The 12,202-nt window shown below is 42.2% G+C and overlaps 1 long non-coding RNA gene across 1 annotated transcript; it reads right to left on the reverse strand.

The window, feature by feature from the left end:
- Positions 1 to 10,833: 10,833 nt before the first annotated feature.
- LOC133001321 (uncharacterized) lies at positions 10,834 to 11,553 on the reverse strand. Its single transcript, XR_009678232.1, has 4 exons — positions 11,486 to 11,553; positions 11,242 to 11,357; positions 10,985 to 11,054; positions 10,834 to 10,867 (listed from the first exon to the last, which is right to left on the reverse strand). It is a non-coding gene; the product is annotated as an uncharacterized LOC133001321 (long non-coding RNA).
- Positions 11,554 to 12,202: the final 649 nt, after the last annotated feature.

Consider the following 12,202-nt stretch of genomic DNA (forward strand, 5'->3'; position numbering starts at 1 on the left):
AAACACACTGGTGTGACATGAGCAGAGAGGTCAAAGTTAGAACTGGACCGTGTGTGTGTGTGTGTGCTTGTGAGTGTTTGTCACTAACTTACTGCACGGTCAGCCAGCTTTTGCACTGATCCTCGATCAGATTCATCATGTCTTCACCAGACACTGATGACGGGAGCTGATTGTTCTCCTGAAGTCTCAGCAGCTCAGTCAGAGCTGCAGTCTACACAACAGAAAATAGGTCAAATGTCTTTATATATAAATCTTAGTTTTTACGTATAAATAAAGGACACATATTATTTTAGTGACTTCATTTTGCTGCAGACTAAAAACTACAGTGGGTCTTACTCACCTGTCTTATGTAGGCGATGCTGTTCCAGCAGCACAGCTGGGATATCTCATAACAAGGCGTTTGAAACAATTCCTGTAATGAAATAAGAGAATGTCATTCTACAGTTTCATATCCCATTTCACCCACCCCCCCACCCCTTCTTTTCGACGGTTATTACTTGTAATATCTTTGTTTAATATTAATTTCAACGTATTATGGTCATTTATCACAACCTTTAAAAATGCCATAACATGCTAGCTAAAATGCTATCGTTAGCATGCTAGTTAAAATCGCTAGCTAGACCCTCTAAAAAAATCGCCATCATGCCAATGGTAGCGATTTCTCAAAGGTTATTGTTAAAACAAAGGAGGGGAAGGGCTAATGGGTGAAATGGGATTGGATCTACAGTTGAAACTACATATAATAATGTTTACGGTCCAACTTCAACAGAAAAAAAATGATCACACATACCTCGATGGGCTTGTAGATGCCTTTTGGGTTGTCGGATTTCTCCAACTTTGTAGCCATGGTGTACATGACAATACAAAACAAGCAGAGAACGCAGAATGTCCAAAAAACTTTAAATATAACGATAAACGGAGTCGTCCAACGCAGAGATAATCCAGACACAAGTGATGGTTGCAAGCGCAAGACGAAACCTAACTGGAGAGAGTCTGGTTCTGCCTGATGTCCTCAGAGATCAGAGGCAGCTAAGACACGCACGAATGACGTGAATGCTGTTTCCGTGGCAACCCGCCGAAAGTTGTTATTTAAAAATATTCGAATGTTCCGTTTGATATCAATCAATTAATGACCATCTTCAGAATTATGTTTTATTGTGTTGTGGAGTTAATGATATTGTAACGGACTGGTAACTAATTGTCAATGTTGATGGCTTACTTATAGAGTTCCGTTTAGTTATAAGGATTATTGTTTGAATAACTGAGTTTTACAGATTGTCCGTAAATACGTCAGTGTTTGGGCACGTGACACTGTTGTCAGTTGAAGCTACCAATGGCTGTGGTTGGGTGAGATGGTGTGCTTCTCATTGGCTGGGAGTCAGGGGTTTGTCCTCAGATTAGTGTGAGTGCGGGTGAAAGTGGGCTCAGAGCACAGACTGTACAGTATATAATATTTATATATTTATTAAAAAAATATATATATATATTTTGTCTTGTCCATTAATATACAAAAACAAACCCAGATAAATTGAAACACTTAAATGTTGTTGGGAAGAAGTGTTCAAACCACGTTGCCAAACATAAAACCCAGAAGTGTTTTACATACACCACACCTGTGAAATTATTGATTAATATATTTAATATTATTATACCAACATTACAAGTTGGCCACTGCAAGAAAATGTTAGTGCAGCATGAAGGTTGTTGATCAGAATTATATTGCTGTATTAATTGTATGTGCTGTTGAATAAATACTGTTTTGTTCCATCCAGTCATCACGACCTCGCTTTGCAAGATAACAAGATGCATTGAACGGATAACAGTGGATGTTTAGCTTTGGTTCAGAAACCTCTGTGTGGCTGTACTGCTGTCTGTGTGAAAGGGAAAGACCGAGACATGAGTGATTAACGACAGCAAAGAAAGCAGACAACACCTACATCTAGAGGATGTGGTAAGTCACTGCACAACTGAACGGCTGTCAGATAGTCCAGGTCCGCTGACACAGGGTTACTGCAGGTTTCAACCATAGACTGTATATGGTTTCAACAAGTCCAATTACAACTTTAGCATAATGCATAATAGAAAGTAGTTTAAATAGCATAATGAACTAAGTTTAAGACCTACGTCAAATAGATATGAAGGAAATTTATAATTGAAGATAAGGTGATGTAGTCAAGTGTAGAAATGCCTCGTATTTCATGAACTACAGGCAGAGAGAGTAGGTATGTGCAGTACTTCCCACAGCCGGGCCTAGTGTGTATTTCAATCATCAGTTCCATGCTGGTCTTGTTTGTTGTTTTATTACAGCATCCTAATACCTGGTACCACTGAGAAAGAGCTAACACATGAAAACATTACAAACTATGTGGGTCTCTCAAACATTTCTCTGAAGAAACCGATTTCAAGTGCAACAGATGCAGCAGTAGATGAATGTTAAGATAACTAAGACCTACCTAAACACATTTGAGACCTGTAAAGTAATATTTTAACATATTTAAGGACTAAAATTCAGACACGCTCATACAAAGTGCAGAGGAGAAAACACACACACACACACACACACACACACACACACACACACACACACACAAACACACACACACACACACACACAAACACACACACACACACAGGAAAAGAATACTTAGACCTGGTGCACATCAATATATTTTCTATTCATTTTGCAACTCATTTGATAAATAAAAGTGTGAGTTTTCATGGAAAACACGAAGTTGTCTGGGTGACTTTTGAACAGTAGTGTATATACTGAAAGGTAATCCGAACTTCATCCACCATTTGTATCAGGAAGAAGCTAGATATCACAAGATTAGCACATATCTTGTCAACTTTAGGAACTTGGTAATGTGTTTCCCATTAAACAGGGGATAATAATGAAATACATTAATTAAGGGGCGTATTAGGACTTCTTAAAATCAGTTTGAATAAAACAAATTGTCAATTAAAGCATTTGATATTAATATAACCTTCTCCACCTTTAACACACTCAAATCTGATTTCAAGTTGTTTACAGACCTACAGACACTTTTTAACGTGTCTTTTAACGTATTGTACTGTTTTTTAAAGGTAAACTCCAAAGATGAATGTGCTGCCCCAGAGCTGGACAGGATTGGCAGTGACACTGAGGAGGGGGGGCTGGACCTCAACCTCCCAATTCAACCAATCAGTATGTGGCCGACAAGAAGGAGATGCTACGGCAGTGTCTCCTCGTGGTGGGGGAGAAGAAGCTGCGGAAGATGCTGCCTGATGAGCTCAAGGTGAGGAAGGGATCTCAGAATATTAGCATGAAGAGAAAATAAAAACATCACTGTTAAATAAAAATTATATCTGGGTTGTGGTGAATTTATTCCTACTTGTGTCAAACATATATCTTTTAAGTGATAAAGAATCAATGCAACATCCAATGATCAAGCAGCATTTGTCAACTAAAGCTCAGAGATGTATCATAACCTGCCTGAAAAATGGATCATCGTCATTTCAACGCAAACTTTCCGACATGTGGAGCTTGAGTTCAGACTGGGTTACCAGCGCAACAATATGAAATGAAATCAGTCAGACACCTGTATTTTATGTTATTCCGGATATTTGTAAGTGTGTTGAAATCCGGTTTTAATTTATCCATGTTTTCATTTTCTGTTGCAACTCACAAGAAAAAGAAAAGGACTGATAGAGACAGACTGCGATAAAACAATACATTTATTATTTGTAATATGAAATATGACATTTAAAGGAATTTGTTATTTACACTTGAAATGACTGATGGACATGATACAATATAACTACGTGAATCAATAATTAAAAAGATATCTTATCTTCGTAATAAAATGAAATGGAAAAGAAATGATACATGATAATTATATCCAACAATGCGAGGGAATAGTTTTTTCACCCCGCCTCTTTAGTAAGAAAAGAGCAGCAGAGATTTTTCCTTCACCAGTGAGTGAAGGGACGGACTCAGCCGAGACTTTTTAGACTTTTTAAACTTTTGTGTCTTGGCCTTGAGGTCCATGTTCTTCTGCTTTGTACTGGTGACAGCAGGAGGAGTCACAGTATCTGGTGGGATGGTGGGTACTTGAGAGAGACCCTCACCACCCAGGACCACAGCAGGCTCAGCAGGAGGAGTCACAGGAGGAGCTTGTGGTGGAGGAGTGAATGCTGACTCCTGATGAGGCTCCTGCTTCACCTCTTCAGCAACAGTGTTTGGCTCCTTTGTTGAAATCTGTGGCTGAAACAGCTCACAAATGTTATTTGATGCGATTGTGATGATGGACTTCATCAGATCTACTGCAAAGCAGCTGATCTTCTCCATCAGGATGGGGGTAGGGAAGCTCCGTCTAACACTGTCCTGGATCGACTGGACCAGTTTGTCCCTGGTGGAGCGGGTGAAGCTAACTTCACGGAGCAGTGAGGGCAGAAGTTTGGAGACCTTGTCCTCAACTGCTTTGGTCAGGCTGACAGCCAGAACACTGAGGTGCTGGGACGGCATGTTCAGGCAGGTGTCTTCAGGAGGCAGCCAGAAGCCCTGAAGGACCTTAGGCACCACCTCAAGCACCACCTCTGGTGGGCCCAGGTGTTTGGAGGTGATGGGCTGCTGCTGCTGCTCCTTCAGGATGCTGGAGAACTCCTGAGCCAAACTGATGATGCTGGGATCTCTGTAGGTTACAGTCATTGAAAGTTTGTGTTAACACCACTTCACAACAGCACAAACACAAAACAACCACTGCAAAGTAACCAATGATAAAAAGTATTGGAGGTGTGATGTACACACACACACACACACACAAACACACACACACACATACAGGGTAATAAATGTGTGAATTGTGACAAAACTCACCTGAACATAGGAGGCCTGGTCTTTGGGGACTTGAGGAACTGCAGTGCCTCAAACTCAATGTCCCTCTTCTTCAAACTGTTGCTCACCTCCCAGACCTGATACACGGAAGGAGGACTTGATTAGAAGATTGGACGACTTTACAGAAGAAATCAAGAGTCATTTAACAATTTAGGCCAAACTCCTGTGATGTCTTCTCAGGACAATGTGTCTTCTCAGGAGTGTTTACTCACAAGATTGTACAGATTGAGCAGGGGGAGGGACTCAGGGTTGTCGTAGGGCTCCAGCTGAAACTCCCAAAGCCTTCTCAAAGAAAGAAAACACAAGGTTCATGATAACTGCTCCTCTTCCTCACAAACAGACTGGTGTGACATAAGCAGAGTGGAGGTCAAAGTTAGTACTTGACTGTGTGTGTGTGTGTGTATGTGTGTGTGTGTGTGTGTGTGTGTGTGTGTGTGTGTGTGTGTGTGTGTGTGTGCATGTGTTTGTGTGTGTGTGTGTGTGTGTGTGTGTGTGTGTATGCTTGTGAGTGTTTGTCACTAACTTACTGCACTCTCAAGCTTTTGCACCGATCCTCGATCAGATTCATCATGTCTTCACCAGACACTGATGAAGGAAGCTGATTGTTCTCCTGAAGTCTCAGCAGCTCAGTCATAACTGCAGTCTACACAACAGAAGAAAGGTCAAATGTCTTTATACATAAATCTTAGTTTTTATATATAAATAACGGAGAAGGATAATTTTAGTGACTTCATTTTGATGCAGACTGGAAACTACAGCGGGTCTTACTCACCTCGACCTTGTAGGAGTTGCTGTGCCAGCAGCACTGCTGGGAAACCTCATAAATGGGCGTTCGAAACATTTCCTGTAATGAAATAAGAGAATGTCATTCTAAAAATTCTTGTTCAGAATTTAAACTACATCTTTAAATGTTTACAGCCCAACTCCAGCAGAAAAAGTGTTCACACATACCTTGATGGGCGTGTAGATGCCTTTTGCGGCGTCGGATTTCTCCATTGTTGTCTTCATGTTGTCTATAACAGGAGTCACAGTATCTGGTGGGATGGTGGGTACTTGAGAGAGACCCTCACCCCCCAGGACCACAGCAGGCTCAGCAGGAGGAGTCACAGGAGGAGCTGGTGGTGGAGGAGTGAATGCTGACTTCTGATGAGGCTCCTGCTTCACCTCTTCAGCAACAGTGTTTGGCTTCTTTGTTGAAATCTGTGGCTGAAACAGCTCACAGATGTTATTTGATGCGATGGTGGTGATGGACTTCATCAGATCTACTGCAAAGCAGCTGATCTTCTCCATCAGGACGGGGGGAGGGAAGCTCCGTCTAACACTGTCCTGGATCGACTGGACCAGTTTGTCTCTGGTGGAGCGGGTGAAGCTGACTTCAGGGAGCAGTGAGGGCAGAAGTTTGGAGACCTTGTCGTCAACTGCTTTGGTCAGGCTAACAGCCAGAACACTGAGGTGCTGGGACGGCATGTTCAGGCAGGTGTCTTCAGGAGGCAGCCAGAAGCCCTGAAGGACCTTAGGCACCACCTCAAGCACCACCTCTGGTGGGCCCAGGTGTTTGGAGGTGATGGGCTGCTGCTGCTGCTCCTTCAGGATGCTGGAGAACTCCTGAGCCGAACTGATGATGCTGGGATCTCTGTAGGTTACAGTCATTGAAAGTTTGTGTTAACACAACTTCACAAACACAAAACACCCACTGCAAAGTAACCAATGATAAAAAGTATTGGAGGTGCGATGTATACACACACACACAAACACACACACACACACACACACACACACACATGGTAATAAATGTGGCAATTGTGACAAAACTCACCTGAACATAGGAGGCCTGGTCTTTGGGGACTTGAGGAACTGTCGTGCCTCAAACTCAATGTCCCTCTTCTTCAAACTGTTGCTCACCTCCCAGACCTGATACAAGGAAAGAGGACGTGATGAGAAGATTGGAGAACTTTACAGAAGAAATCAAGAGTCATTTAACAATTTAGGCCAAACTCCTGTGATGTCTTCTCAGGACTGTGTACTCACCAGATTGTACAGATTGAGCAGGGGGAGGGACTCAGGGTTATCGTAGGGCTCCAGATGAAACTCCCAAAGCCTTCACAAAGAAAGAAAACACAAGGTTCATGTCTACTGCTCCTCTTCCTCACAAACACACTGGTGTGACATGAGCAGAGTGGAGGTCAAAGTTAATACTGGACTGTGTGTGCGTGTGCGCGTGCGTGTGTGCGTGTGCATGCTTGTGAGTGTTTGTCACTAACTTACTGCACGGTCAGCCAGGTTTTGCACTGATCCTCGATCAGATTCATCATGTCTTCCCCAGACACTGATGACGGGAGCTGATTGTTCTCCTGAAGTCTCAGGAGTTCAGTCAGAGCTGCAGTCTACACAACAGAAAATAGGTCAAACGACTTTATATATAAATCTTAGTTTTTATGTATAAATAAAGGACACATATTATTTTAGTGACTTCATTTTGCTGCAGACTAAAAACTACAGTGGGTCTTACTCACCTGTCTTATGTAGGAGATGCTGTTCCAGCAGCACAGCTGGGATATCTCATAACAAGGCGTTTGAAACAATTCCTGTAATGAAATAAGAGAATGTCATTCTACAGTTTCATATCCCATTTCACCCACCCCCCCACCCTTATTTTCGACGGTTATTACTTGTAATATCTTAGTTTAATATTAATTTCAACGTATTATGGTAATTTATCACAACCTTTAAAAATGCCATAACATGCTAGCTAAAATGCTATCGTTAGCATGCTAGTTAAAATCGCTAGCTAGACCCTCTAAAAAAATCGCCATCATGCCAATGGTAGCGATTTCTCAAAGGTTATTGTTAAAACAAAGGAGGGGAAGGGCTAATGGGTTAAATGGGATTGGATCTACAGTTAAAACTACAAATACAAATGTTTACGATCCAACTTCAACAGAAAAATCTACGTTCACACATACCTGGATGGGCTTGTAGATGCCTTTTGGGTTGTCGGATTTCTCCCACTTTGTAGCCATGGTGTACATGACAATACAAAACAAGCAGAGAACGCAGAATGTCCAAAAAACGTTAAATATAACGATAAACGGAGTCGTCCAACGCAGAGATAATCCAGACACAAGTGATGGTTGCAAGCGCAAGACGAAACCTAACTGGAGAGAGTCTGGTTCTGCCTGATGTCCTCAGAGATGAGAGGCAGCTAAGACACTCTTGAATGACGTGAATGCTGTTTCCGTGGCAACCCCGAAAGTTGTTATTTAAAAATATTCGAATGTTCAGTTTGATATCAATAAATTAATGACCATCTTCGGAATTATGTTTTATTGTGTTGTGGAGTTAATGATATTGTAACGGACTGGTAACTAATTGTCAATGTTGATGGCCTACTTATAGAGTTCCGTTTAGTTATAAGGATTATTGTTTGAAAAACTGAGTTTTACAGATTGTCAGTAAATACGTCAGTGTTTGGTCACGTGACACTGTTGTCAGTTGAAGCTACCAATGGCTGTGGTTGGGTGAGATGGTGTGCTTCTCATTGGCTGGGAGTCAGGGGTTTGTCCTCAGGTTAGTGTGAGTGCGGGTGAAAGTGGGCTCAGAGCACAGACTGTACGGTATATAATATTTATATATTTATTAAAATATATATATATATATATTTTTTGTCTTGTCCATATACAAATACAAACCCAGATAAATTGAAACACTTAAATGTTGTTGGGAAGAAGTGTTCAGACCACGTTGCCAAACATAAAACCCAGAAGTGTTTTACATACACCACACCTGTGAAATTGTTGATTTATATATTTAATATTATTATACCAACATTACAAGTTGGCCACTGCAAGAAAACTTTAGTGCAGCATGAAGGTTGTTGATCAGAATTATATTGCTGTATTAATTGTATGTGCTGTTGAATCAATACTGTTTTGTTCCTTCCAGTCATAACGACCTCGCTTTGCAAGATAACAAGATTCATTGAACGTATAACAGTGGATGTTTAGCTTTGGTTCAGAAAACTCTATGTGGCTGTACTGCTGTCTGTGTGAAAGGGAAATACCGAGACATGAGTCATTAACAACAGCAAAGAAAGCAGACAACACCTACATCTAGAGGATGTGGTAAGTCACTGTACAACTGAACGGCTGTCAGATGGTCCAGGTCCGCTGACACAGGGTAACTGCAGGTTTCAACCATAGACTGTATATGGTTTCAACAAGACCAATTACAACTTTAGCATAATGCATAATAGAAAGTAGTTTCAAATAGCATAATGATAAAGGATCACTGCCTACGTGGCCAACAAGAAGGAGATGTAGGCAGTGTCTCCTCGTGGTGGGGGAGAAGAAGCTGCCTGATGAGCTCAAGGTGAGGAAGGGATCTCAGAATATTAGCATGAAGAGAAAATAAAAACATCACTGTTAAATAAAAATTATATCTGGGTTGTGGTGAATTTATTCCTACTTGTGTCAAACATATATCTTTTAAGTGATAAAGAATCGATGCAACATCCAATGATCAAGCAGTATTTGTCAACTAAAGCTCAGAGATGTATCATAACTAGCCTGAAAAATGGATCATCGTCATTTCAACGCAAACTTTCCGACATGTGGAGCTTGAGATCAGACTGGGTTACCAGCGCAACAATATGAAATGAAATCAGTCGGACTCCGGTTTTAATTTATCCATGTTTTCATTTTCTGGTGCAACTCACAACAAATAGAAAAGGACTGATAGAGACAGACTGCGATAAAACAATACATTTATTATTTGTAATATGAAATATGACATTTAAAGGAATTTGTTATTTACACTTGAAATGACTGATGGACATGATACAATATAACTACATGAATCAATAATTAAAAAGATATCTTATCTTCATAATAAAATAAAATGGAAAAGAAATGATACATGATAATTATATCCAACAATGCGAGGGAATAGTTTTTTCACTCTGCCTCTTTAGTAAGAAAAGAGCAGCAGAGATTTTTCCTTCACCACTGAGTGAAGGGACGGACTCAGCCGAGCCTTTTTAGACTTTTTAAACTTTTGTGTCCTGGCCTTGAGGTCCATGTTCTTCTGCTTTGTACTGGTGACAGCAGGAGGAGTCACAGTATCTGGTGGGATGGTGGGTACTTGAGAGAGACCCTCACCACCCAGGACCACAGCAGGCTCAGCAGGAGGAGTCACAGGAGGAGCTGCTGGTGGAGGAGTGAATGCTGACTCCTCATGAGGCTCCTGCTTCACCTCTTCAACAACAGTGTTTTGCTCATTTGTTGAAATCTGTGGCTGAAACAGCTCACAAATGTTATTTGATGCGATTGTGATGATGGACTTCATCAGATCTACTGCAAAGCAGCTGATCTTCTCCATCAGGACGGGGGGAGGGAAGCTCCGTCTAACACTGTCCTGGATCAACTGGACCAGTTTGTCCCTGGTGGAGCGGGTGAAGCTGACTTCAAGGAGCAGTGAGGGCAGAAGTTTGGAGACCTTGTCCTCAACTGCTTTGGTCAGGCTGACAGCCAGAACACTGAGGTGCTGGGACGGCATGTTCAGGCAGGTGTCTTCAGGAGGCAGCCAGAAGCCCTGAAGGACCTTAGGCACCACCTCCAGCACCACCTCTGGTGGGCTCAGGTGTTTGGAGGTGATGGGCTGTTGCAGCTGCTCCTTCAGGATGCTGGAGAACTCCTGAGCCAAACTGATGATGCTGGGATCTCTGTAGGTTACAGTCATTGAAAGTTTGTGTTAACACAACTTCACAACAGCACAAACACAAAACAACGACTGCAGAGTAAACTAATAAAAAGTATGGAGGACCGATGTATTCACACACACACACACACACACACACAAAGACACAGGGAAATTAATTTGTGTGAAATATGACAAAACTCACATGAACTGAGGAGGCCGGGTTTTTTGGGACTTGAGGAACTGTCGTGCCTCAAACTCAATGTCCCTCTTCTTCAAACTGTTGCTCACCTCCCAGACCTGACACAAGGAAAGAGGATGTGATGAGAAGATTGGACGACTTTACAGAAGAAATCAAGAGTCATTTAACAATTTAGGCCAAACTCCTGTGACGTCTTCTCAGGACTGTGTACTCACCAGATTGTACAGATTGAGCAGGGGGAGGGACTCAGGGTTATCGTAGGGCTCCAGATGAAACTCCCAAAGCCTTCACAAAGAAAGAAAACACAAGGTTCATGTCTACTGCTCCTCTTCCTCACAAACACACATGTGTGACATGAGCAAAGTTGAGGTCAAGTGTAGTACTGGACTGTGTGTGTGTGTGTGTGTTTATATGTGTGTGTTTGTGTGTGTGCGTGTGTGTGCGTGCTTGTGATTGTGTGTCACTAACTTACTGCACTCTCGAGCTTTTGCACCGATCCTCGATCAGATTCATCATGTCTTCACCAGACACTGATGACGGGAGCTGATTGTTCTCCTGAAGTCTCAGCAGCTCAGTCATAACTGCAGTCTACACAACAGAAGAAAGGTCAAACGTCTTATATATAAATCTTAGTTTGTATGTATAAATAACGGACAAGGATTATTTAAGTGACTTCATTTTGATGCAGTCTGGAAACTACAGTGGGTCTTACTCACCTCGACAATGTAGGAGTTGGTGTGCCAGCAGCACTGCTGGGAAACCTCATAAATGGGCGTTTGAAACAATTCCTGTAATGAAATAAGAGAATATCATTCTAAAGATCCTTGTTCAGAATTTAAACTACATCTTTAAATGTTTACAGCCCAACTCCAGCAGAAAAGTTTTCACACATACCTTGATGGGCGTGTAGATGCCTTTTGCGGCGTCGGATTTCTCCATTGTTGTCTTCATGTTGTTTATGACAGGATTCACAGTATCTGGTGGGATGGTGGGTACTTGAGAGAGACCCTCACCACCCAGGACCACAGCAGGCTCAGCAGGAGGAGTCACAGGAGGAGCTTGTGGTGGAGGAGTGAATGCTGACTCCTGATGAGGCTCCTGCTTCACCTCTTCAGCAACAGTGTTTTGCTCCTTTGTTGAAATCTGTGGCTGAAACAGCTCACAAATGTTATTTGATGCGATTGTGATGATGGACTTCATCAGATCTACTGCAAAGCAGCTGATCTTCTCCATCAGGATGGGGGTAGGGAAGCTCCGTCTAACACTGTCCTGGATCGACTGGACCAGTTTGTCCCTGGTGGAGCGGGTGAAGCTAACTTCAGGGAGCAGTGAGGGCAAAAGTTTGGAGACCTTGTCCTCAACTGCTTTGGTCAGGCTGACAGCCAGAACACTGAGGTGCTGGGAGGGCATGTTCAGGCAGGTGTCTTCAGGAG

The sequence above is a fragment of the Limanda limanda genome, chromosome 5, assembly GCF_963576545.1.
Source record: "Limanda limanda chromosome 5, fLimLim1.1, whole genome shotgun sequence".
Taxonomy (NCBI): Eukaryota; Metazoa; Chordata; class Actinopteri; order Pleuronectiformes; family Pleuronectidae; genus Limanda; species Limanda limanda.